The sequence below is a fragment of the Pseudophryne corroboree genome, chromosome 3 (assembly GCF_028390025.1).
Source record: "Pseudophryne corroboree isolate aPseCor3 chromosome 3, aPseCor3.hap2, whole genome shotgun sequence".
In the NCBI taxonomy this organism is placed as follows: Eukaryota; Metazoa; Chordata; class Amphibia; order Anura; family Myobatrachidae; genus Pseudophryne; species Pseudophryne corroboree.
Genome location: NC_086446.1, coordinates 616,311,742 through 616,339,701, shown reverse-complemented (window position 1 = coordinate 616,339,701; position 27,960 = coordinate 616,311,742). Strand labels below are relative to the sequence as shown.

Below are 27,960 nucleotides of genomic sequence, written 5' to 3'. Positions count from 1 at the left end.
CACATAGATTTTTTAGTGACCTGGCTTCTGTCTCATAAGGGAAAGGGGGGCAGATGTATTAACCTGGAGAAGGCATAAGGAAGTGATGAACCAGTGATATGTGCAAGGAGATAAAGGAACCAGCCAATCAGATCCTAACTGTTAATTTACATATTGGAGCTGATTGGCTGGTGCGTTTATCACCTTGCACATATCACTGGTTCATCACTTCCTTATGCCTTCTCCGGGTTAATACATCTACCCCAATGTGCTTACCTGGTTTAAAGCGTACCTCCCACACTTATGGCTTTTAAAAGGTAAGGCAGTCACCAACACAACTACACAAGTGTGCTTACCTGGTTTAAAGCTCACCTGCCAACTAAGCTGACCCATTTGATCACAAATTGGCCAATAGGAGAGTGCAGGGTTTTCTGGGGAGTACGTGAGTGCACCCCTCTCCTGGGAATGGCAAGTGCAGTGGATCCCCGTATGTGCATAATAGGGTTAATTTTTAATTGGCCCATTTGTGATCATATGTCTCTCTCATGCACTCCTAAGCTCATTTACTTTTAACCTGGGTCAGCTGCTAATAACATTGGTACATCATACAGAAACTGACACACACTTAAGACAAGTTTACATGAAGTAGGTGCTTTGCACATTTTTCATGCATTGCATTTTAGCAGTACATGCTAGTGAACTGAGCATGTATCAGCCAATGCATACGAGAATGCCATGGTGGGAATGAGCTCATAACAAAATTCTTCCCATTCAAATTCGGTTTTCAGGTGCTAGTTAGCAACCTAAATACACAGCTGCACCATTAAAAACTGTTTGTTTTTATAAATTTGCTACAGCAGTTTGGTAAGAGCACTTACAGAAATGACACTAAACAGATCAATGCGGAGCGCAGATAATCTGGGCGTTGTTGCGGCAGTCCCCGCTGCATAGCTCATGCCAAATTTTTAGCAGTGACCGCACCAGATTATTAAACGTGGTGTTTGGATTTGTATATTTTACTTGCTATTCATCATTTAAATGATCTGAACAACAAACAGAAAACAACATCCTTAATTTCTGAAGGGCCCTGGGGTACAGGGGTATTAAGTCCTCACATGATAAACAAAGCTCTCTCCGTAATCCTCTATATTTTCAGTTGCATGTTGCAGCCTTCAAAGTGCAATCTAATGACAGCAGCAGGGTCAGCACACTCACAGCATAGGGAGATGTGCTACTGATTGTTTGCATAACCTTGACATTCTGCTGAGCAATTAAATGTTTGTTATCTTTATCATTTATTATGAAACTAACTAAACTGGTCTCTGATGCACTTTCCCTTAGTAAATAAAAAACAACCCACGCCAGTCAAATATATACGTAAGTTGAATACAAGCAGCAGCATTAAACTTATCAGTATGTTTGCAGTTTGATGTCAACTGTTTGGGGTAAATTTACTAAGGTGGGAGGTTTTTTTAGAACTGGTGATGTTGCCCATAGCAACCAATCAGATTCTATCTTCTAGAAGCAGCTAGATAAAAGTTAAGACCAATCTGATTGGTTGCTATGGGCAACATCACCAGTTCTAAAAAAAAAACTCCCACCTTAGTAAATTTACCCCTAAATCTACTTTAAAAGCGTTTTTGTATAGCCGTAAGGTCCCACTAGTTATTCACCAATTTTTTCGTGTTGTAAGACCAATCATATATCAAGGACTAGTGTACAAAATGCATTATTTGGGCTTGATGTTTGTGCTCTTCATTTGATTAAGTTTCTGATGTATTAGACATTGACATATTGTGAATTGCTGCTATGTGAATAGCAAATGTATGTGGACATAGAAGTCTATTTAAGAAGCGGTGAATGGCCAAAACGCATAAATGGAAGCAGACCTCTCTATTGCTGCTGATTTCATTTTTACTAAGGGTTATATGGGCTGATTCATATTTGTACCGTATTGCACAGCCACAGAGAAGCCGTATAACTGAAATGCAAATGCAGCAGGAGGCGTAGGAAAGAGTTTGCTTTCTGTATGCATCTGCGATCCGAGTACTGGGACTGAAGATGCAGGATTGGATCACCATTTCGACCATCAGCCAGTCTGTATAAGCCGAGGCTTACTTAGACTGTCGTCGGAACTTGTCAGCTGGGACAAGTAAGCCTGCGTCCCAACGATGCAGACCCTGGGCACAGTAGACCTTGTCTTTTAGAAGGGTCCCGATGTACACCCCGCAAACACCAGAGCATGTATAATCCTGTGGCTAAGAGGGGACTGCGAGTGATCAAGCAGGACCCGTTCTGTGCATGCACTAAGCAGGTCCTGCGCATGCGCAGTTCCCCAAACATCGGGTTTGTGTAATAATCCGCATGGGGCCCTTTGTTTGTCAGTGGGGTCCAGTGAAGCTGGAAAAGCTGTGCTGGATTCACTTTGGAAATCACTATGCTCACGTGTGAAGGTTTGTCACCTGAAGCCTTGTAGAGTTGGGCTTCCAAGCAGCTCCCACAGTAGGGTTTGCTACGTCTGGCCGGCGGTCGGGCTCCTGGCGACCAGCATCCCGGCGCCGGGAGCCCAACCGCCGGCTTACCGACAGCGTGGCGAGCACAAATGAGCCCCTTGCGGGCTCGCTGCGCTCGCCACGCTACGGGCATGGTGGCGCGCCACACTATTTTATTCTCCCTCTATGGGGGTCGTGGACCCCCACGAGGGAAAATAAGTGTCGGTATGCCGGCTGTCGGGCTCCCGGCGCCGGTATACTGAGCGCCGGGAGCCCGACCGCCGGCATACAGAAGACCACCCCCCACAGTATATAGCCATCAATAATACACAGAGCCCACAGTGATCTCTTCTGACCCCATATCCATCTCTTCTGACCAAATTGTACAAGAATTACAGCATGTTTGCCCAGGGCCGGTGCAAGGGTGTTCGGCGCCTCCCTGCAAACTATAAATTTGCGCCCTGCCTCCCATACTTAATAAAGGGACAGTGCGCACCGAAGTCGCACGCCGCAAGAAGCGGGTGGGGTGTGGCCACACAATAGTACCAATTCAAATTACTCTAGAAAGTAGCACAATCTTGTTCACATTACACCGCACACTGGGGGTCATTCTGACCCATTCGCACGCAGCGTTTTTTCGCTGTGGTGCGAGCGGGTCGGAACTGCGCATGCGCGCCAGGCGCATTGCACACGCCATCGCCGGGAAGCGACGCCGCCAGTGAGAAATGTGATTGCATCGGCGATCGCAAGAAGACGGACAGGCAGGAGGCGTTCTGGGGCAGATACTCACCGTTTTCCAGGCGTGGTGGGTCCCACGCATGGAGGGCGGATGTCTGACGTCACAGCCGGGAACATCATCGCTGGATCCGTTGCACTGGTGAGTAGCTGCAGGGCTGGTCTTGTTTTGCTTTAAACTTTTTTAGCATAGCAGGGCTGCACAAGCGATCGCAGCCCTGCTATGCTAAAATACACTCCCCCACAGATATGAGATAGATAGATAGATAGATAGATAGATAGGATAGATAGACAATCACACATAAAAAGAAAAAATATAGGGGTGTGGCTTCATGGGGAAGGGGTGTGGCCACAAAATAATACCAATCAATATTACGGTAGTCTCCATTATTCAAATTACGCCACACAGTAGCGCCACTACACCAGGTAGAACCCCTTTTACACATTACGGCAGCCAGTCCCTCTTTTTACACATTACGGCAGCCAGTCCCCCTTTCTACACATTACGGCAGACAGCGTCCCCCTTTCTACATATTACGTCAGACAGCGTCCCCTTTTTACACATTAGGTAGACCGCGTCCCCTTTTTACACATTACGGCAGACAACGTCCCCTTTTTACACATTACGGCAGTCAGTGTCCCCTTTTTACACATTACGGCAGCCAGTCCCCCTTTTTACACATTACGGCAGACAGCGTCCCCTTTTTACACATTACGGCAGACAGCGTCCCCTTTTTACACATTACGGCAGACAGCGTCCCCTTTTTACACATTACGGCAGACAACGTCCCCTTTTTACACATTACGGCAGTCAGTGTCCCCTTTTTACACATTACGGCAGCCAGTCCCCCTTTTTACACATTACGGCAGACAGCGTCCCCTTTTTACACATTACGGCAGACAGCGTCCCCTTTTTACACATTACGGCAGACAGCGTCCCCTTTTTACACATTAGGTAGACCGCGTCCCCTTTTTACACATTACGGCAGACAGCGTCCTCCTTTTTACACATTACAGCAGACAGCGTCCCCCTTTTTACACATTACGGCAGACAGCGTCCCCCTTTTTACACATTACGGCAGACCGTGTCCCCTTTTTACACATTACGGCAGACAGCATCCTCTTTTTACACATTACGGCAGACAGCGTCCCCTTTTAAACATTAGATAGATAGATGATAGATAGACAGACACATAGACAGATAGAAAGATAGACAATCACACATAAAAAGAAAACCCACTTTAGTTCCTCTGTACTGGTCTCGGACAGTCTCTCTTTTGTTCCTGATCCTGAGTCCTGTCAGGTGATGAGATGGCTCAGTCCATAGGGATGGGGGCATCTAGTGGCTCCTGGCGGTACAGCAGTCAGCAGTGACTCCAGCTCTCAGCTTCCGAAGTCGTCCTTTGCTGGTCCCGCCCCCACACCTCCCCTTACTAGCGTCACAGCGCTGTCACAGGACGGAAGGAGGTGGGGCTGGAGTGGGGGGACAGAAGTTCCGCGATCCAGGCTGCCGGCTGCTTGTACAGTGATAGGCGCAGCGGCAGCCGGCAACAACAGCACACAGTGAAGGGATGCAGTGTAGGGAAAGCGCCTCTCCTGCCTGGCGCCTACCTGCACTGCATCACTTTGCTGAGCGGGTTCCGCCGGCTCTGTGTGTGCCCTCATTCGACAAATTAAAATAGTGAAATGGTCTAATGTGGCTGCCAGTCAAGCTGGCCGATTACCTCTGGCTGAACATGGCTGACATCAGCCAGATGTCCAGTATAGTGCCATGCCCATTTGGTCTCCCCATGTGATGTCCGAATATCTGAATCAACACAACTTCTCCACATTCATGAGTTGCCAATTTATTTAAAGACACATACACTCGGGAGTGGTATTCAGTATGCCAGCTGTTGGGATCACGGCGCTCAGTATACCGGCGCCGGAATCCCGACACCCGGCATACCAACAACTATTCTCCCTCTTGGGGGTCCACGACCCCCTGGAGGGAGAATAAATACCGTGGCGCGTGTAGCGCGCCACCGTGCCCACAGCGTTGCAGCGCAGTGAGCCCGCAAGGGGCTCATTTGCACTCGCCTAGCTGCCGGCATGCCAGCGGTCGTGATCCCGGCGCCGGTATGCTGACCGCCGGGATCCCGGCATAACATATTATACCCACACTCGGCAATCCATGTCCCGTTTCATGGACACAATAACATGCCGTAAACATTGCACATAGCATCTTCATAGCTTAATCAATCGCATGGGTCAGTGCAGAATGATTTCAGGGCTATAAAAGCTGGCGCTGTTCAAGCTGGAAAGGTGCTATAATGCTCAAAGGGTTAGATGTATGAAATCTTTTAAATAGGGCAAGTGGAGAAATTGTCCACAGTAACTGATCAGCTTCTAACTATCACTTTAGGGCAGGCTTTTTCAGCCAGTGTGCCGTGGCACACTAGTGTGCAGCGACCAATTGCAAGGTGTGCCGTAGAGCCAGAGCAGCTTCCTGTACCTTCAGAGTGAACTGTTGGCCCGGGCTCTTCTTAGAGGATCAGTCGTGCTCCGGCCGTGACGTATGCCTTGAAGACACGGCGGTGTGATATCATAGGTCACGGCCGCCACGTATCACCACCCAGCCAGCCCAATCGCCTGCATACACATCTTCCAGTTCCTGCCTGCATACACAGCTTTCCTTGCCTACCCACATCCACACCTCCCCGACCGCCCACTGCTCAGTATTCGCAGCACTCCACTATGAACAATCCCTGCCACTGAGGGACAAGGAGGAGGACAGCTGACTGGTAGGGGCTAATATTTGTTATTTTTTTTCTCTTGTGGGGAACAATAGGATTTATGTCGGGAGAATAAGGATTTTTAAATTTATGGGGGGGAACAATGTGAATAATTCATGTGGGGAGCAATAGGATTTATGTAGGGAGCAATATGATTTATGTGGGGAGCAATGGGGGTAATTCCAAGTTGATCGCAGCAGGAATTTTTTTAGCAGTTGGGCAAAACCATGTGCACTGCAGGGGAGGCAGATTTAACATGTGCAGAGAGAGTTAGATTTGGGTGTGGTGTGTTCAATCTGCAATCTAATTTGCAGTGTAAAAATAAAGCATCCAGTATTTACCCTGCACAGAAACAAAATAACCCACCCAAATCTAACTCTCTCTGCACATGTTATATCTGCCTCCCCTGCAGTGCACATGGTCTTGCCCAACTGCTAAAAAAATTCCTGCTGCGAATGTGATTGTTTTTTTCTGTGTAGGCCAATGTATGTGTGGATTTTTTTTTTTGCTATGAGGGCCAATGTGTGTTTTTTTGTTTTTTTTTCTGTGGGGAACTGATGGTGTGCCTTGGCAATTTTAAAATACTGTTTGGTGTGCCGCGAGAAAAAAAAGGTTGAAAATCAGTGCTTTAGAGAGAGTGTACAAGAGAAATGATAGCTAGAAGCATATTCCCTGATGGTCCACTTTAGAAGGTTTGATACAGCTTTGTCCACCTAAGTTCTCACTCAGAGACTGTGAAATGCATACCACAGCCCATAACCATTAATGCTTTTCATTTATCTCAATTCATGTTTTGTAATGAAGGAAACATGAAGTAGGTTGAACTAATATTATCAATATTATTATTTATAGTATTTATATTTAAAAATCCTAAATTGGTGACAGGACCAGTTCTAGTCCTTGTGGAGCTCAGGGCGAAAGTTTCCTTTTAGTACACTCCTGTTTAAAACAGGGTCTGTGTGTGCCGATGGCTTGCAGCAACAATAGTACCCCTTTTACACGTTATGCCACACAGTAGAGCCCCTTATACACGTTACACTACGGTTAATTCCCTTATACACATTACACCATGGTAGAGCCGCAATGGAAGTAGCTGTATTTACCCATTTACTTGTTTAATTCAAATAAAAAAAACACTAAATATGCCCCGACTAACCTGACCTCACAACCCAGAAAGAGGTGCTGCAGCAGCTAGGGCAGAAAGAGCAACTACAGCATCTGAAGACTGAAGTAGAGACGTGCTGCAGCGTCCAGGAAAGAGAGGTGCTGCAGCAGCGGAGGCAGAGAGTGGTGCTGCAGGACAAAAGTAACCCCGCTGCACAGCTACAAGCAGTGAGCCATATAAAGATGGCTGGCAGAGCTCCGGCATGTGCTGGCTGTCAGTGCCTCCTGCTGTCGCCTCTGGTCTGCCCTGTTCCCTACCTAGTCTCTTGCAATGGCTGCCACCGCACATGCACAGGAATCCCGATAAAGGAGTGAAGAGACCGCTGATGCAGTTATTTCACTCCGAAAACATCACAGGAACAGCCTCCAAACCCCGAGGGTGTATTTTGATACATTCAGGCAGTGTATATAGTACCAAATAGCGATGATAAGAAATGACAATTATCAGGTGTAAAACACCTGTGCTGCATATAAGTGTCAGTTTCCCTTTAGTGCTGAGACAGGATTATATAAGACCAATCATTTCATATATCTACTTGTTCTTTATGAATGTGCCTACTACACTGATCTGCACAATTCAAAATAACTAGGGCATGTTCTTGTTGTTGGCCATGTCACTCATTAGTAACACTGAACACAAAGTACCAAAAATCAGTAGCAAAGCAAAAATAACTTTAAATCATAGTGATAAATTTGTATTTTTTTCAGGTATTTTGCACATTCAGAAAATCAGATAGAGTTCCGGCATTTCCAGCAGTAAAATCTGAGCAGGAGCAGAGTTATAGTAAAGCAATCACTCACTGTGCAGTTCACATGACTTGGTGAAGGCTGGCTGTGATCACTGGCTCAGCAATACATGTGCAGCAGAGTTTTAGCATAGAGAAGTTTGTATGAGATCTTGGGGTGAAAGCCTCCTCAGATTTCTGCAGCGCTGAACGTTGGTCAGGAACCATAGTATCCCTTGTGTTATGAATGAGAGAGCGGGGCTGGGGGTGTATAATTGCTGGGCTGGATGACCAGCCCTGACACCGCCGCCTCATTGCATTGGAATGTCTGAGCTAAGGCTGCAGCTACCAGTAGTGATCAGAGAGCCAGACCATGTGCACGGTGCTGGTGCAGATAATTACATCTTGGGGGAGATGGCTAAACAGCACAGAAAGCCAGGGGATGAAGGAGGGTGGAGGCATGTAATTATGTGTACAACACTGTGCCGCAGCCTCAGCCTGGATAAAAAAGACAGATTTATGAGTGCAAAGAACTGGAATTGTGTAATGTAGAAACAGTAAGAACTTTGTAGGGTCATCTGGTGTATCAACAATTTTTTTTTGCAGATGACTTAGAATGTATAACTTTTGGACAAAGCAAAAAAATAAAATAAACCAATAAGATTATGAATAGTAAAAATATACTTTTTTTGAACAATTTACAACCAAGTAAGTATTTTGTAATGAAATGTAATAAAAGCAGTACTCTTAATATTTAGCAACATTCAGCAAGTTAAAATTGTGTCAAATGCGTTCGGGATGCCGGTGTTCAGAGGACCGACTGCGGCATCCTGATGAAGAGAATCCTGACAGGGTGTAGGTTGGAATACTTACCCTCCCCCATTACCTCCCTAGCTCTCCATCCCCCTCCCCGTAGCCTAAACCTAACCTTCCCACCCCTCCCTGCAGCCTAACCCTCCCCAGGGGTGCCTAAACCTACTGCCACTATCCACAGCTTAATCATAACCCTCTATTCCCTGCAGCCTAACCCTAACCGCCCCCCCCCCCCCCCCCCCTCCCCACCGGGTGCCTAAACCTACCCCTCGCCACTACAGGGGGCTGCATACTTATGATTGGGATTTCGGCGTTGGCATTTCAGCTGATGGCAGAGTTCCGGCGTCAGAATTATGGCCATGTGTTGGGATTCCGGCAACAGGATTCTGACCGTCGCCATCCTGACCGCCACCCGTGTCAACCATTCATGTGTATCACAGTCTAAAGGAGATTCTGATAACTATTATTTGCATATCAAGAGTCAGTGGTGGATCCAGGGGACGGGCACTCGGGCCCGTGCCCCCCCCCTGTAATTTGTGGCAGTTTTTTTTTTAAATCGGCCACAGCTCTCTGCAGCAATCTCCCCTTGATAGAGCCAGCGCTCCCCACTGACAGCCGTCGTACTCACACTGTCAGCCGCCAGCGCTGCGCTGCACCTCCTCCTGCCTCGTAACCAATGGCAACCCGGCGCCCACGTCACGCTGTGCGCTGCTGCTCTCTCCTCCTGAACCGCGCGCTGCCGCTCTCACCTCCTGTACCCAGCCCGCCTCCTGCACTCACAGTGCGCTCTCCCCTGCTGTACCTGAGGTATATGAGCACCGTTAGGAGTCCTGTCCTATGATGCCAGCCAGTGGGGTAAAGCCTTAAGGTATTTTCTAAGTATATGTGATAGGGGGGAGGGGGAGCGTGCAAGGTTGTCAGGGAATCCTTCATTGTTTCTTTCCTGAAACAAAGTTATGTCCCAGTATCTCACCCTCAGCCCCCCCCCCTGTCCCTGTATCTCACCCTCAGCACCCTCCCCCTCCCTGTATCTCCCCCTCAGCACCCTCCCCCTCCCTGTGTCTCCCCCTCAGCACCCTCCCCCTCAGCACCCTGTGTCTCCCCCTCAGCACCCTCCCCCTCCCTGTCTCTCACCTCTCAGCACCCTCCCCCTCCTTGTCTCTCCCCCTCAGCACCCTCTCTCTCCCCCTCAGCACCCTCCCCCTCCTTGTCTCTCCCCCTCAGCACCCTCCCCCTCCCTGTCTCTCCCCCTCAGCACCCTCCCCCTCAGCACCCTCCCCCTCCTTGTCTCTCCCCCTCAGCACCCTCCCCCTCCCTGTCTCTCCCCCTCAGCACCCTCCCCCTCCCTGTTTCTCCCCCTCAGCACCCTCCCCCTCCCTGTCTCTCACCTCTCAGCACCCTCCCCCTCCCTGTATCTCCCCCTCAGCACCCTCCCCCTCCCTGTGTCTCCCCCTCAGCACCCTCCCCCTCCCTGTCTCTCACCTCTCAGCACCCTCCCCCTCCTTGTCTCTCCCCCTCAGCACCCTCTCTCTCCCCCTCAGCACCCTCCCCCTCCTTGTCTCTCCCCCTCAGCACCCTCCCCCTCCCTGTCTCTCCCCCTCAGCACCCTTCCTATCCTTGTCTCTCCCCCTCAGCACCCTCCCCCTCCCTGTCTCTCCCCCTCAGCACCCTCCCCCTCCCTGTTTCTCCCCCTCAGCACCCTCCCCCTCCCTGTCTCTCACCTCTCAGCACCCTCCCCCTCCCTGTCTCTCCCCCTCCCTGTGTCTCCCCCTCAGCACCCTCCCCCTCCCTGTCTCTCACCTCTCAGCACCCTCCCCCTCCTTGTCTCTCCCCCTCAGCACCCTCCCTCTCCCCCTCAGCACCCTCCCCCTCCTTGTCTCTCCCCCTCAGCACCCTCCCCCTCCCTGTCTCTCCCCCTCAGCACCCTCCCCCTCCCTGTTTCTCCCCCTCAGCACCCTCCCCCTCCCTGTCTCTCAGCACCCTCCCCCTCCCTGTCTCTCCCCCTCAGCACCCTCCCCCTCCCTGTGTCTCCCCCTCAGCCCCCTCCCCCTCCCTGTCTCTCACCTCTCAGCACCCTCCCCCTCCTTGTCTCTCCCCCTCAGCACCCTCTCTCTCCCCCACAGCACCCTCCCCCTCCTTGTCTCTCCCCCTCAGCACCCTCCCCCTCCCTGTCTCTCCCCCTCAGCACCCTTCCCCTCCTTGTCTCTCCCCCTCAGCACTCTCCCCCTCCCTGTCTCTCCCCCTCCCTGTTTCTCCCCCTCAGCACCCTCCCCCTCCCTGTCTCTCACCTCTCAGCACCCTCCCCCTCCTTGTCTCTCCCCCTCAGCACCCTCCCCCTCCCTGTCTCTCCCCCTCACCCTCCCTGTCTCTCCCCCTCACCTATATATATATATATATATATATATATATATACATACATGTGTGTATGTATGTGTGTATATATATATATATATATATATATATAAAGCCAGATACTCAGGAACGGCACTCCCAGACATGAAGATAAATCACATGTACAAGTGGTAAGTTTTCAAGTAGCGTTTCAGTGACCGTTTATTGTGTAGCGGCACTTTCCTCAGACAACAAACATACAAAAACTGATAGCATTTAAATACGTGTACACCTCAAAAAGACCAATCACCGGGGTCGGTAATCCCCTCCCATCCGGTTACACGTCAGTAATGACCTGACCTCAGTCCACTCCCTGTCACCCACTGCCAGTCACTCTCCATCAACCACTAGCTGTCACCAACTGATAGTCACTCTCCCTGTCACCTACTGCAAGTCACTCTCTCCCTGTCCTGTGAGGCCACGCCCCTTGTTGTGGGGACACACCCCTTTTCTGCAAGCGAATGCGCTGAAGGCGCACGCAAATGTACTTGCCCCTTCCATGGTGCCCCCCCTATCATTTTCTTCTGGATCCGCCCCTGTCAAGAGTGTAAAGGTGTGTACCACGGTGTGATTTATCTTTGCAATTTTGACTACTCAAATTAGAAAGGAAAGTTAGTGCAAATCGTACTGTGTCAGGCAGCTTGCCATACTAATGCGCACTCCCACGGGGTCGGTATCGCAAGGAAAGATAGACTGAGTAGGCAAGTCAATCTTGACTATCTAGTACAAAGTATAGTCAAAATCGTACATAGTAAAAATCAAAGGTACAGATAGTCAAAATCCGTGCTTCTGGGCTATGGGGGAGTTCAAGGGAAATGGCATAGTCAAAATCGGAGATAGTCAATATCTCACTGTCACAACTGAGGGTTTAGGCTGACGAGAGGAAGCCTCAGTTGTAGGGGCTGAGATGAAATTAAACCTGGGAGGTTTAATCAGACCCCTGGACATGTAAGTGCAGAATGATTACCCGAAGGTGTGACCATGACAACCAGTTTAAAATTCAAAATAAAAGTTTATTAACAGACTCCGTGTGATAACAAGCAGTATTCAAGTTTAGCAAAGACAGTGGCAAATAACACAGTTCCTGGACTACATAACCATAGAAGGTTTCTCAGAGCACTGGTAGGTTTAGAACAGATGTAAAAGTCCTTTGATGGAATCACCTTACCAGGCCTGGTTGTAGTTGTAGAAATAGCCGAGGAACATGCCCGTAGTTGTAGCAGGTGAATCTGTAACTTGAGTATGCTGCTGTATCAGCTGGATGGAACCAGCCAGGTGGTAAGACACGGAGTAGATGCTGAGTGGAATCAGCCAGGTGATGAAATGCAGAGTGGATGCTGAATGGAATCAGCCAGGTACTAAAGTCACGGAGTGGATGCTGGATGGAACCAGCCAGGTGATAAAACACAGAGTGAATGAAGTGAGATGCTAGGGAGCGTAGAAACAGAATAGCTGAAAGATGATTACCGGTGGTAGTGGATACTGCTGGTAAGATAGGATCCGCTGGATCAGCACCAGTGTTTGGTAGAAGCTGGAATCAGTAGAAAGCTGGCTGCTTGGAAGCAGATAGTAGATAGCTGGAAACTGGACAGCCACGGAAGGCTGTAGAGTCAGGCTGCACTGCAAGATGGAAAGCAGGTGCGGGTCTCTTTGTGGATGCTGGAGACAGGAACTGGAACCTGGAAAAACAAGCCACAGGAGAGAGAGACTGGAACAAGGTATGACATTCAAAGCACTGACCTCTATCTGGCCCAGACACAGGATACTTATACCTGCTGCTATGCAGGCATTGGCTGGGCAATTATGCAGATTCCAGAGACGGTGGATTGGAGGAATTGGAGCATGTGATCAAATCCAACATGGCTGCGCCCATGCTGGAACCTGGAGGGAAAACTGGTTTGAAATGAAATGTGCAAACATAATGATAATGGCGGCGCCGGCCACGGAGGACAGGAGACGCCAGATGACTGTTATATGCTGAGACACTTGGAGGGCAGCAGAGGCCGCGGCAGGCATGATACATGATTCTGAGAACCTGCAGCAATAACACAGTAACGGCGGCGGAGGCCGCGGAGGACGGGAGACGCCATGTTGGATTCAAACATGGCGCCGCTGTGGTAGTGTCTCAGAATGACAGGAGGGATGTACAGAGTGTTGACACAGATGAGATCCGGATTTGGAACGCTGGGCCAGTCTCAGAAGACACCTAAACGGCAGGTAATGGCGTCCAGATACCCGGATCGTGACAGCACCCCCCCCCCCTTTAGGAGTGGCCCCAGGACACTTCTTAGGCTTTAAAGGAAACTTTGAGTGGAAATTTCGGACCAAGGCAGGAGCATGGACGTCTGAGGCATTGGTCCAAGAGCGTTCTTCAGGACCATAGCCCTTCCAGTCAATGAGATACTGTAACTGACCGTAACGGAAACGTGAGTCCAAAATCTTGGCCAACTCGTACTCGACTCTCCGTTGAGTCTGAACTTTGGGAGCTGGAGGAAGTGCGGAATGAAACCGATTCAGGATCAGCGGTTTCAACAAGGAAACATGAAATGTCCTGGGTATTTTCAAGAAGGGTGGTAACTGTAATCTGTAGGCAACAGGATTGATGACTTGTTCAATCTTGAAGGGACCGATGTAGCAAGGTGCAAATTTCATGCTGGGAACTCTCAACCTCAAATTCTTCGTGGACAACCACACACGATCACCCACCTTGAGAGCAGGAACCGCTCTACGCTTCCTAACGGCAAACTTCTTATACCTGGATGAGGCTTTAAGCAGGGCTGCGCGGACGTTCTTCCAGTTATTTGAAAACTGACGCAAGGTGACATCCACTGCTGGAACAGAAGTTGCGGGAAGCGGTTGAAATTCTGGGACTTTAGGGTGGAATCCATAATTAATGGAGAATGGTGTCGAAGAAGATGAGGAATGGTATTGATTGTTGTGGCTGAACTCGGCCCAAGGAAGGAGTTGAACCCAGTCATCTTGAGAGGAAGACACATATATACGGAGGAAGGCCTCCAAGTCCTGATTCACCCTCTCGGTTTGACCATTGGTCTGAGGATGGTAAGCTGTGGAAAACTTTAACTTGACTTGGAGGGCTTGACACAAACTTCGCCAAAATTTGGCTACAAATTGTACTCCACAATCCGAGATAATCTCTTCAGGAAGACCGTGAAGTCGGAAGATCTCTTGTATAAACACTTGAGCCAACTTGGAAGCTGACGGAAGACCGGTGAGAGGGATGAAATGTGCCATCTTGGTGAACCGGTCAACTACCACCCAGATGGTATTAAACTTGTTGCAGATAGGTAGATCGGTAACAAAGTCCATCGAAAAATGGGTCCATGGTCGACGGGGAACAGATAATGGAACCAGTTGCCCCGCAGGTGACTGGCGGGAGACTTTGTGTTGGGCACACTTTGGGCAGGAGGCAATTAATTCCATAATGTCCTTCTTCAGAGTTGGCCACCAGTAGGACCTAGAGATAAACTCCAGGGTTTTCTGAATGCCTGTATGTCCAACAAAGCGGGAAGCGTGGGCCCAATGCATGAGCTTCTTCCTTAGAACTGGCTTAACAAAACTTTTCCCTGGTGGAGGCGTAGAGTCCATCCCTACCGTGGAGAATGCCAACGGATTAATAATAGGATGCTTGTCTGCAGACTCGGACTCATTTTCTTGCTCCCATGAGCGGGAAAGGGCATCGGCCTTACGATTCTGAGAACCCGGACAGAACTGGAGTTTAAAGTCAAACCTAGAGAAGAAAAGTGCCCATCTGGCCTGACGAGGGTTCAGACATTGTGCGCCTTTGAGATATAAAAGATTTTTGTGGTCGGTAAGTGTGGTGATTGAATGAGAAGCTCCCTCCAACAGGTATCTCCACTCCTCCAGAGCGAGCTTGATGGCTAGCAACTCCTGATCGCCAATGGCATAGTTGCGCTTAGCTGGGGAGAACTTCCGGGAGAAGAAACTGCAAGGATGTAGATGTCCATCTTTGGCCCTCTGGGATAACACCGCTCCTACTCCAACGGAGGAGGCATCTACCTCTAAGATAAAAGGAGAGTCGGTGTCGGGCTGTTTCAGAACTGGTGCAGAGATGAACCGTTCCTTCAGAAGGTGAAAGGCCTGCGTAGCTTCTTCGGACCACTTGGACGGATTATCACCCTTCTTGGTTAATGCAGTGATAGGCGCCACAATGGTGGAAAAGTCTCGTATAAACTTTCTATAATAATTGGCGAACCCTAAGAACCTCTGGACCCCTTTGAGTGTTAAGGGTATAGGCCAATTCTGGATTGCTTGGAGTTTCTCAGGATCCATCTCTAGTCCGGAACCGGACACAATGTAACCTAGAAACGGAATGGTTTTAACTTCAAACATACACTTCTCCAATTTACAATAGAGGTGGTTGACACGGAGACGGGAAAGAACCTCCTTTACCCAGAAACGATGATCTTCTAGATTATTAGCAAAGATGAGGATGTCATCTAAATAAACCACGACATGGCGGTATAAGATGTCCCTGAAGATCTCATTCACGAAGTGCTGGAAGACTGCTGGAGCGTTGCTCAATCCGAAGGGCATGACGAGGTACTCATAATGTCCGTCACGGGTGTTAAAGGCGGTCTTCCACTCGTCACCCTCACGGATCCGGATGAGATTGTAGGCACCCCTCAAGTCCAGCTTTGTAAAAATGGTTGCACCACTAACTCTATCGAAGAGTTCTGTAATCAGGGGTAAAGGGTATCGGTTCTTAACGGTAATGTCGTTCAGACCTCTGTAGTCGATACACGGACGCAGACCACCGTCTTTCTTCTTAACGAAGAAGAAGCCTGCGCCGGCTGGAGAAGAAGATGGTCGGATGAAACCCTTTGCCAGGTTCTCTTTGATGTACTCTTCCATGGAGTGTGTCTCAGGCAGAGACAACGGATAAGTTCGGGCTCGCGGTGGAACCTTCCCTGGAATGAGGTTGATTGGGCAGTCCCATTCTCTATGAGGAGGAAGGATATCAGCAGAGGCTTTACTGAACACGTCCGTGGAACATCAGATGACCTGGGGAAGGAAGAACAAACAGGAAGAACTTTGGCTAAACAAGTCTCAGCACAGGAGGGACCCCATGCCAGTATTTGCGTAGTCGTCCAGTCAATCGATGGGTTGTGGAGACGGAGCCATGGAAGGCCTAAAACCACTGGATGTGTGGCTCTTGGAATCACTAGAAAAGAAATATACTCAGAATGAAGAACTCCCACTCTCAGACGAACTGGAAGAGTCCTTAAGGAAATGGCTGCGTCAAAAATCTTGCTGCCATCCACGGCAGTCAAAGAGATGGACGAGGACAGTCTCTCGGTGGGTAGGGACCACCGTTTAACATAAGCTTCGGTTATGAAATTCCCAGCTGCTCCGGAATCAAGGAGGGCAATGACGTTCCTGTAACGTTGAGCAATTTGGAGCGACACTGGGAGGTTACAATCATGAGGAGATGGAGAGGAGATCATTACTCCTAGCCGGCCCTCTCCTTGGCGAGCTAGGATCTGGAGTTTCGCGAACGTTTGGGACAGGCGTTGATAGTGTGCGACGGAGCTGCACAGTAGAGACATAGAGACTCGGAGAGGCGTCTTCGGCGCTCAGCGGGAGATAGACGGGAACGACCAATTTGCATAGGCTCATCCTTGGATGGAGATGATTGACGAGGAGGAGGAGCAGAAGATTTAGGAACGGATGATCTTCCTCGCTCGGTTGCTCTCTCTCTGAACCGTAGATCAACCTTCGTGCATAGTGAAATTAGCTCATCCAACTTAGAAGGCAAGTCTCTGGTAGCTAACTCATCTTTAATGCGTTCTAACAAGCCATGCCAGAATGCAGCATACAGGGCCTCGTCGTTCCAGGCCAGTTCAGATGCCAGGATTTTGAACTGTATAAGATACTGTCCCACAGTACGTGTTCCCTGGCGTAGACGGAGAATCTCAGATGAAGCAGAGGAAACCCGGCCCGGCTCGTCGAAGATGCGCCTGAATGATGCTACAAAGTCAGTATAGGAGGACAGCAGGGGATCAGACTTCTCCCATAACGGGGATGCCCAATCAAGGGCTGAGCCACTGAGGAGAGAAATAATATAAGCAACTTTGGTACGGTCACTGGGGAAGTTGCCAGATTGAAGCTCAAAATGGATTTCGCATTGGTTGAGAAATCCCCTGCAGAACCTTGGAGATCCGTCAAATTTTGCTGGTGTTAGAAGATGAAGACGTGGTATGGAAATGGGCAAGGTGGGTGGGGTTACAGCTGGAGTCACTGTGGTGGACGCACCAGACGTGCCCGGTCCACGGAGGGTCGTCTGAATCCCATCCAGCCGAGTAGAGAGATCCTGGAGACAGCGGATGATGTGACCTTGTGCAGCCTCCTGATGTTCGAGTCTGGCTGCCAGTTCTTGCATAGGTCTAGCCGCTTGATCCTGGTCTCCGGCTGGATTCATATGGTCAGTGCTTACTGTCACAACTGAGGGTTTAGGCTGACGAGAGGAAGCCTCAGTTGTAGGGGCTGAGATGAAATTAAACCTGGGAGGTTTAATCAGACCCCTGGACATGTAAGTGCAGAATGATTACCCGAAGGTGTGACCATGACAACCAGTTTAAAATTCAAAATAAAAGTTTATTAACAGACTCCGTGTGATAACAAGCAGTATTCAAGTTTAGCAAAGACAGTGGCAAATAACACAGTTCCTGGACTACATAACCATAGAAGGTTTCTCAGAGCACTGGTAGGTTTAGAACAGATGTAAAAGTCCTTTGATGGAATCACCTTACCAGGCCTGGTTGTAGTTGTAGAAATAGCCGAGGAACATGCCAGTAGTTGTAGCAGGTGAATCTGTAACTTGAGTATGCTGCTGTATCAGCTGGATGGAACCAGCCAGGTGGTAAGACACGGAGTAGATGCTGAGTGGAATCAGCCAGGTGATGAAATGCAGAGTGGATGCTGAATGGAATCAGCCAGGTACTAAAGTCACGGAGTGGATGCTGGATGGAACCAGCCAGGTGATAAAACACAGAGTGAATGATGTGAGATGCTAGGGAGCGTAGAAACAGAATAGCTGAAAGATGATTACCGGTGGTAGTGGATACTGCTGGTAAGATAGGATCCGCTGGATCAGCACCGGTGTTTGGTAGAAGCTGGAATCAGTAGAAAGCTGGCTGCTTGGAAGCAGATAGTAGATAGCTGGAAACTGGACAGCCACGGAAGGCTGTAGAGTCAGGCTGCACTGCAAGATGGAAAGCAGGTGCGGGTCTCTTTGTGGATGCTGGAGACAGGAACTGGAACCTGGAAAAACAAGCCACAGGAGAGAGAGACTGGAACAAGGTATGACATTCAAAGCACTGACCTCTATCTGGCCCAGACACAGGATACTTATACCTGCTGCTATGCAGGCATTGGCTGGGCAATTATGCAGATTCCAGAAACGGTGGATTGGAGGAATTGGAGCATGTGATCAAATCCAACATGGCTGCGCCCATGCTGGAACCTGGAGGGAAAACTGGTTTGAAATGAAATGTGCAAACATAATGATAATGGCGGCGCCGGCCACGGAGGACAGGAGACGCCAGATGACTGTTATATGCTGAGACACTTGGAGGGCAGCAGAGGCCGCGGCAGGCATGATACATGATTCTGAGAACCTGCAGCAATAACACAGTAACGGCGGCGGAGGCCGCGGAGGACGGGAGACGCCATGTTGGATTCAAACATGGCGCCGCTGTGGTAGTGTCTCAGAATGACAGGAGGGATGTACAGAGTGTTGACACAGATGAGATCCGGATTTGGAACGCTGGGCCAGTCTCAGAAGACACCTAAACGGCAGGTAATGGCGTCCAGATACCCGGATCGTGACACTCACCGTGTGTCTGCACCTTAACACATCATTGGTATTTGCTAGAAACCTTCTCAGGGAGGTTTGGGCTGCTCTGCACCTGGTGTGCACATCGAGGTCTCTTGTTCTGATTTCTAGCTTGATAGTTTGGTGGTAGCAAACTACTAGAAGTCAGCAAGATGGGATCTGGTCCACTCAGATTAAGTATAAATCACACAGATTATGCAATAGAGAGTCATGAGCAAGGTTAAAGTCAGTAACTGGGAAGTCACTATCAGCCACACAGATAATGATCAGTGACGTGCGGTGGGGTGAGGAAGGTGAGGCAGAGCCTTTCCTGTCATACTAACGTTTCTGCCAGAGTTTTGACTGTATAAAGTATGTGAAAAATACAAAGAATATGTTTGAAATATCTTCTTTGAATTATTCTAATATTTTTTATAGCCAAAACTCTGGAGTAAAAAGTCTATAGCAGGTGAGGCAGTGCCTCACCTGGCTAACTTTTCCGCACATTTCTGATCAAAATTCTCCAAATTTCCAGGAGTTTATACTGCTGCACCTGTGAATAATGCCCAGATGTACCCTTTGGCTCATATATTGCATGTACATCTGGCTCTGGTGTTAGCCAGTGCCTCCTGAGCTATTTAGCTCACCGCACGTCCCTGATAATGATGATAATGATGATGGGCAGCACAGACGGTGTAATGGTTAGCATTTCTGCCTCACAGCACTGAGGTCATGGGTTTGATTCTCACCATGGCCCTAACTGTGTGGAGTGTGTATATTTTCCATGTGCTTGCGTGGAGGATGCTACAGGGAGTCAAGCCTGGTCAAGTCTAAAGTCTCCCTACCACCTCCGGTGACATTTCCAATCTCGAAATTGTCTCCGGCCTCTTCATCCTTGTGGATGCATCCTCTTACATCACTGCATCACTGATTCATATTTGTACGCAAAACTGATGGTTTGCATACAAATATGATGTTTGGGAGCCTGCACAGATGCAAGACCCATTCTGCGCACATGCAGAACGGGTCTTGCGATGTTGCTCATAGGCCCCTGTCATCCACAGCATGATTGATATGCTGCGGCGTTTGGGTTACTGAGCAGGGACGGCACCATTCTTCAAAACGGGGTCAACATGCCCGTTTTGAAGAGTGGTGCCGGGTGTGACAGGTCCTGGACCTCAGTGTCCGGACCCTGAGGCCAACCTGAGTAAGCTTCAGCTTAGGCAGGCTGACCAGTGCCTGTAACCAGCACAATGGTGATCTGAGGATCAGGCACAGCACTCGGATCCTCACAAATGCTAACAGGGTATGGTTAATTAGGTCGACAAGTGTCTAGGTCGACCCCCAAAATGTAAATTTGCAAAAAGTCGACATGAGAAAACGGTTGACACAAGCAAAAGGTTGACATGACAATGGTTGACACGTGAAAAGTCAACGTTAGTTTTTTTTTTGTTTTTTTTTTGGGTGTCAATGTTTAGTACATGAACCCCCACTTAGTGAACTATGTCCCCTCCCCATGCTTCGGGCAGGTTACCATTCTCAATCCTAGTCTATGTGGATGGTAAAGTATGAAAAAGTTATACAAATTTTTACAAATTGTGAAAAACTCATGTTGACCATATGTTGTGTCGACCATTGTCATGTTGACCTTTTGACCAGTCGACCTAATAAATGTCAACCAATAGTGGTCGACCTATTGCCTGTCAACCTAAAGACGGGACACCATGATCACAGGAGGCATCTATCTCCTATAGACGCCTCCTTCTGCATTAGTATTTTAATTAGACAGAATTGCACAGCCACTTCCAAACAAACATGAACCGGGCCCTATATTCACATAAAAAAAACCCAGCACAAAATAGTCAAGCATGGTATAGGAGGAGAGGGAAATAGGAGAACGAGGAAAGGGAGGGTAGGCCAGCAAGTATATTAAAACACGGGGAGGGGCATTTTCTAAGCTGTACAGCATGAAGAATTGTCTCATCGCTGAGGGGGAGTACATTTATAAAGGGGAAGAAACAATCACGGGACCAAAGTAGGGTATTTATAATATTTGGATTGTAGCTATCTGCCCCAGCCTAATCTCATCCTAAGCCCTCTGTTCCACGCTCACTGTCTACCCAATTTGTGTCACCTCTGTCTGTCTGCCCCTCCCCTTTAGAATGTAAGCTCTCACGAGCAGGGTCCTCAACCCTCTTGTGTTTTTCCTTCGCTTACTTCAACCGTCATCAACTACACCAAATCCTGTGGTTTTCTGCCACCCTGATACTGATGTCATTGTCGTCTGCTGCTGTATCTATGTTTATTTACCCTGTTCTTATCCTATATTGATTTCAACTGAAAGTAACTATTTTGCTGTTTTTATTATTTTGTTTATGTACTCTGTAATTGGGCGCTGCGGATCCCTTGTGGCACCATATAAATACAGGATGATAATAATAAAATATTTAGACTTGGCTTTGCGAGAGATGTTGAGGTATTTTTTCGTGAGGGACTGTGACATTAACCAAGGAGACCCAGGTAGCAAATACTGGACCCACACTTGCCATCCAGGAATGTGCAAACCTTGGCAAGGGTGCACATATTTTTCACATATTGGTTGCACATCTTATCTAGAACATCCTCTCTCTAACCCCCTAGAATGCATACTTTGGGTGTAAGAATAGACAAGGATATACCGGTATAATAAAATGCCCTTAATACTTGGCACCAAAACCTATTAACCATAGGGCATTCCCATAACAGGTGCCAAAACATATCGTGGGGCTCACAACTTTTAAGGCAATCAGCACTGGTGTGGCTCCCAAACCTCTGCTGTCTCATAGGTATAAGATAAGTTCCATGCAAAATACACAACTGTATTTGTTGGAACCTAAAGAGGCAGTGGAGATTCCATGGGCATGCCAGTGCAGTAGTCCATACTTCATCACACATAGATCCAAATTCCAATTCCCAGTTGCGCCTAAGGGTGGTGAGCAGTCAAAATAAAAGAATACAGACATGAAAGTATCCTATGAGTGGTGACGGCTGAAAGAAACAATTTTAAAGGAGACTCCTGAATGCTAGGGGGTAAATCCTTAAACTGTGCCTTAAGAGCACGCTGTAGTTGCAAGTAGCTGGAAAAAATTAGTTGAGAGATGGCTAAATTCACTACGGAGCTGCAAGAATGGTGTAAGGATGGGACTATCAAAGAGCTGCCCCAGTGACAAAACACCCTGGGCGCCCGCATTTTATTGTACATTTACAATTATCAACAGAATAGGACCATAGTGGGAATCAAACCCATGACCTCAGTGCTATGAGGCAGTAATGCTAACCATTACACCATACATTGAGAGTTGAGAGCATAAATTTGAAATGGAGGAAGTCGGCATTGGATCGTAATTTCTTCCACTGTTTCTCAGAAGTTCATGAACATTTTTGCAGGTATCTGGTGCATTTGGAATGCTAAGGTTGATGTGTGGATCTGTGAATGTGAATAGTGACCACCAAAACATCATAATCTAGAGCAGAAGTATATGGAAACAGCTTAGTCAGGGCAGGAGAAAGAGACAGTGAGTTAGAGAAATGAGATGAGCAGAGAGGATAAGGACGTGGTGTCAATAACCTCAAGGCTGCGCTTGGTGATGGTAGCCATGGGAGGCAGGGTTGGAGTAGGAGCAAGGGATAAGCTAGAAGAAAGAAGGTGATAGTCAGAGAGAAAAAGTGGATAATTGGTATATAACAAAATGGTGAGTGAAGTCCAGATCAAGCGAGTGTCCACTCACATTGGAGGGTGAGGCGGTCTATTGAGAGAGACCAAATGATGATGTGAGGGCTACGGGTTTAGAGGTAGAGGGATCAGTATTAGTAGGGACATTGATAGGAGTATTGAAGTCACCTAAGATGAGGGATAAATGGTCTGAAGAGATAAAGTGGGGAACCTAGGAAGCAAAGTTGACAAGGAATTTAAAGATAGGGCCAGGGAGACAAATACTAGGTGAACAGGTTGGAAGAGGCAAAAAGCATGAATCTCAAATAAAGAGAATGAAAGGGATGGTTCAGTTGGTATGAGTTGGTAGGAGCAGCAGGAGGACTGAAGAACCCCTACATCACCACCATGCCGACCCCCAGGACAGGACGGGTGGTGTGAGAGATCATGAGGCTTCCTGATGTTAGGAGCCGCCACAGTAGCTGTCATGACTGGGGTCCTCGTCATTGCTAGGCGACCAGAACACAGCGACACGCCGGATGTAATGGTTGATGGTCCTGATGGCTTCTAGGCAACCAGCATTCTCTGCAGCCGCAGTGCCTGTTACTAAGCAGCCAGAATGCTTCCATTGTACCTGCAGTTACGCAGCTACAGTGTTTTTAATTGTAAATTTCCTGTCTCTGTATGTGCAGCTTCTCAGCTACACTGTAATTAATTGTAAGGGATCTGTCTCTGTTCTGGGATTCTGATTGATCCCAAGTTATGATAAAAGTCAGGGAGGGCTTAGCCTTCCTGACGGTTATAGCTTGTGACTTGTATGAAGTGACTGCCCTACTGCTGTTGCTCTGTGGAAACATTGCCAGTTTCTGCTTGCTAGTATCCAGCACCTTGTTCTGGCCTTTGGATATTTCAGCATGCACCTAGCCTTACTCAAACCGTGTCCAGTTGTAAAGCGCAATGGAATTTGCTGCGCTATATAAGAAATTGTTAATAAATTAAAAATAATGTGCCTGTTTTGTTCTCTTTGTTTAGTACCTGGTGTCACGTTTGTGTTTGTCTGTGTACCCAAATTGGATTCCTGGGCTGGGTTGGAGTTGTCACACCTGAGGATTGCATTTGGTTTGGGTAGGCATTTGTAGATGGAGCTGACACAGGGGGAATATACATGAAGTGAGGAGGCTTTAACCAGGTATGGTGCATGTACTGGGAAGAATCGTTGGTGTTCCAGTAGTGACAAGCCCGAAGGCAGTTATAATATAAATAAAACTATATTAAAGGACAACGTCTGTGGTGCACTGCAGATACTGTATGATGACAAAAGATACCAGGTTAGCCACAGAAATGATAACTGGAATGGACTGAAGAAAGACAAAGTTCAAATGACAATAATAACTGGAATTAAACCGGAACGGACTGTAGACCTGACTGGGCTTGATCTGGAATCTTGACACTGGCTGTATTAAAGAAAAGACAAAGTTCAAATAACAATAGTACAGTAGTGTCCGGGATGGATCCGGAATGGACTGGAGTGCTGACCTGGCTTGATCCGTTATGTTGACACTGACAGTAATGTGGAATAACATAGTCACTCAGGTGACTGAGAGAGAAGAAAGGGTGCAGAGCTTAGTGGTGGAATAGCAGGACCATGATGGGAGAGAAGTGATGAAAAGGGGGGAGACTAGGGGGTGAGGATAGCAATAGAAACAGGTGGTAGAATAAAGGATTATCTAGCAGTGTGGACTTAAACCTTAGTGTTAGGGACCCACAGAGGAGGTCACCTGGTCGCTGTTGGCACCCCCACATTTTTTACCTATATTAATTATGCTAAGCACCTCAATTTTTCTGTATGTTAGCTTTCAGAGTTTATTATATGTATTCTGATTTGCAGTACTTTGTACTATAGAAGGTGCATCTGTATTTTTCTTTTTTTTTCTGTATGAAACTACAAGTCTCAAAATGGTAGCACTTTTCTATATTTAGAATTAGGGTGTGCAGTCCAAGGCCCTATCCTCATATAAAAATTAAAATGTTCCCATGCAGTCACAGTGTTTTCTTATTGTCACAGTTTTGTGCACAAGGTTACCTGAGCCAGGTGATGACCGACATCCAGGGTCTGGGGCTTGGAGCTGGAGTCGAGGAGGCTGAATATAACTCTTTTGCATAAGATTTTGGTAGCAGTGAGTTTAAGGTTATGAACAATGCAGTGGTAATGTACCAGACTGGTTACCGACTGAAGAGATGTTGCTGGACAGGACTGACTACTGATTGAGGAATATAGCTAGACCGTACTGGCTACCAGCTGGAGAGATGCTTCTGGACCGGACTGGCTACCGACTGATGAACACAGTTGGACCGGTCTGGCTACAGGCTGAAGAGACGCTACTGGACCGTACTGGCTACTGGCTGAGGAATACAGCTGGACCGGACTGCTACAAGCTGAAGAAATGCTGCTGGACCGGACTGGCTACCGGCTGAACTGGACTGGCTACCAGCTAAGGAATACAGCTTGACCAGGTTGGCTACCAGTTGAGTATTTGCAGGACTGGACTGGCTACTGTCTGGAGATATGCAGGACCGGACTGGTTACCGGCTGAGGATATGCAGGACTGGACTGGTTGCCAGCTGAGGATATGCAGGACCAGACTGGTTACCTGCTGAAGATATGCAGGACCAGACTGGTTACCGGCTGTGGATATGCTGGGCCTGATAGTGCCACACAGAAGAAGCAAAACAGGTTCACTTGTCACACTATGTGACTAGTTTTACAGGCCCAGATTACTGCAGCTGGACTTCCTTTAAACCCCCTGCCAGATTGTGATTGGCTGCAGGGTAACTGGCTGGCCAGAATGAGACTTAGGTTGGGGAAGTAGCGATCAGCTGGTAAACATGGAATTCAGCAATGTCACGGAATATCATAGACTGCACACAGGACCTTGAATAAACATCAGGCAAACATGTGGTTAACAACTGGTCTGAGAACACTGCTGGGATCTAAATTCTGTGCACCTGTGCAATCAGTCTGGGAAGGTGCTGCAGATTGGAAACGAGTATGCACAGCAAACACTGGAGTTAGAGAGTGAAGCAATGCTGAGCAAACTATGGGATACTGCAGAATATCCTGGCCTGCTGGACACTGGAGTACCTACTGTCAGAGGACCTGACGGACCCCCTGCCGCACCTGCAGTGACACTGGTGAGTTTTTAGGACGCCGATGCTAATCGCACATCCTGACATTTATAAGACATAAAAGATTTTCTCCTAGATGAGGCTTCTGAATCTCTAGCACTTTAGAAATGGAAGAACTAAGATAATTGGTCAGGCTCGCCCCTTTGACTTAGAATGGAATTCCTATCAATCGTACGTTTTTTCTACATTTTCAAGATTGTCTGTGATAAATATACTGGTGCCCATACACTTGTGAGATTATCGGTACTATCCTTCGATTTCGACCACATCTGTGAGAGAAATCGAAGGATTGTATGCACATTTAAGGTACCTTTTGACGCGATGTGTGGGCACGCCGGTCGAATATCGCGTCTCAAGATATTATGTGCTGCACATAATATTTCTCGCATCACAGTGCGATCGCATGTGGTTTCAAACCCACATGAGATATATCGCACTGCGATGTGTAATGGGCACCACTCGGCGGTGACGTGCCCATCACGTGATTATCATGCGATCTATCGCATGATCGCATGGTAACCACTTTGGCAGTTCAGGTGCGATTTGATCGCACCTGAACTGCCGGTGCGATGCCCCACAATGTCGTGTCACGGGGCATCGCACAAGTGTATGGCCAGCATAAGTGGTCTGTGTTATTTATTCTCTATTTAAGAGTAGTTGTCAGTGGCATATCTACAACGAATGCCGGTGTGTGGTGCACATGGGACCATGGGTATTGGGGGTCCCACACTGAACCCTGCCCCCCATGTTCTTGTCCTGTCAGGATTACTGCATTGGCAGCAGCAGTGTGGCACAAATCACTGGGCAAATGGTGTGGCGGACATTTTCCAGGAGATCTGCACATGCATAGTAGAAAAATTGCTGGGGAAATGGAAGCCATGCCATTTTTACATACATCTGTGCATGTACAATAGACTCTTGCGCAGTGCCAGAGTCTACTCACTTGCACCACCAGCTAGAAGGGATGGAGCCCAGATGGAGAGTGCAAACGGGCCCCCTTCTCACTTAATACGCCCCTGGTATACAAATTCTGGTCAGTTTTAGCTAGAACTGATAACCAAACTGTGCCTCATGCCCAGTCATTTACATCAATATCTGCTTCAGTCACTTAGTACTTGTCAGCCAGACCTGGTGCCCAGACAGGGGTGTGATCTTTAATGCTAAGTCCTTACCACCTTGTGAGTGTCTCTGGTGAACACTTGTTCCACATTAACCTCCACATCTTCACAGTGGGTAATGCCAAGCCATACTGATTGCTTCAGATCTGTTATATTCCTGTATTTTCTTGACCATTATTATTAGCAAATCTTCTTTTCTTTACAGTTTGCTATCCCATTTTACCTTTTCCTATTTATGTAGTCTTTTTATTGGTGTTATGTCTTATTATTCTGTTTTAGTTGCTTTGCTTTTTCACAGGCTTGTGACCTGTGTAGGTTGTATATTTTTCTCTCGTAAATCTATAAAATAAATTCCCTAACTTTATTTTAATGACGCATTTGCTGTACATTACCTCTCAGGGCTGCCAAGACCATCTGGTTCCTGTGGAGCTCTTATACTGTATTTATAGCAAGATTATTTCTATACAGATAATAGTGTGAAGGACGTTGTTTATTGTTATTTTTTACCCTTAACTATAGATAATACAGGACGTTTACTAATGTGGTGTTGTTAAGGTACACATTTTTTAGATTTTTTTGTGCCACTTGTAAATGGTGCAATTTACTAAAGGCAAAATAGCACATCAAACTAGTGTACATCCAAAGAGACAGTTCTGAAAACACAATCCTATTTACAGATGAAAAAATAGAAAATAAATTGTGCAATGTACCAATCAAAGTTTGCAAGACCACATATTATACCACAAGATACGCATTCAGAAATTGTAGGTGTACTTCTGACAGGTGAGAGCTCAGTGTGCATATTCTTCTGCACTGCTAAAACAGGAACAAATAAAAACTTTTTTATTAAGGAGACAACATCGACTTATTATTTATGTGGCCAAAAATAATAAATTATTTAATTAAGGATCCAATAATAATATATAATTTATTTAGCAGTAGAGATTAATATATGAGTTTGTTATGGAGGCAATATTAATGTATAAATGTTATTAAGGAGCCAATATAAATGTATCATTTTATTACAGGTCAATTTT

General features: G+C 47.5%; 1 protein-coding gene across 11 annotated transcripts in view; it reads right to left on the bottom strand.

The window, feature by feature from the left end:
• PLCE1 (phospholipase C epsilon 1) overlaps positions 1-8,294 on the bottom strand; it is a 624,299-nt gene extending 616,005 nt beyond the window's left edge. For 6 of the 11 annotated variants that reach the window (XM_063961646.1, XM_063961642.1, XM_063961650.1 and 3 more), the window contains exon 1: positions 7,946-8,293. The gene's annotated coding sequence lies outside the window, so the exon portion shown is untranslated. Of the gene's footprint in view, positions 1-7,945 lie in introns of all 11 variants that reach the window. The other 5 variants (XM_063961638.1, XM_063961640.1, XM_063961641.1 and 2 more) reach the window with 1 other exon arrangement.
• Positions 8,295-27,960: the final 19,666 nt, after the last annotated feature.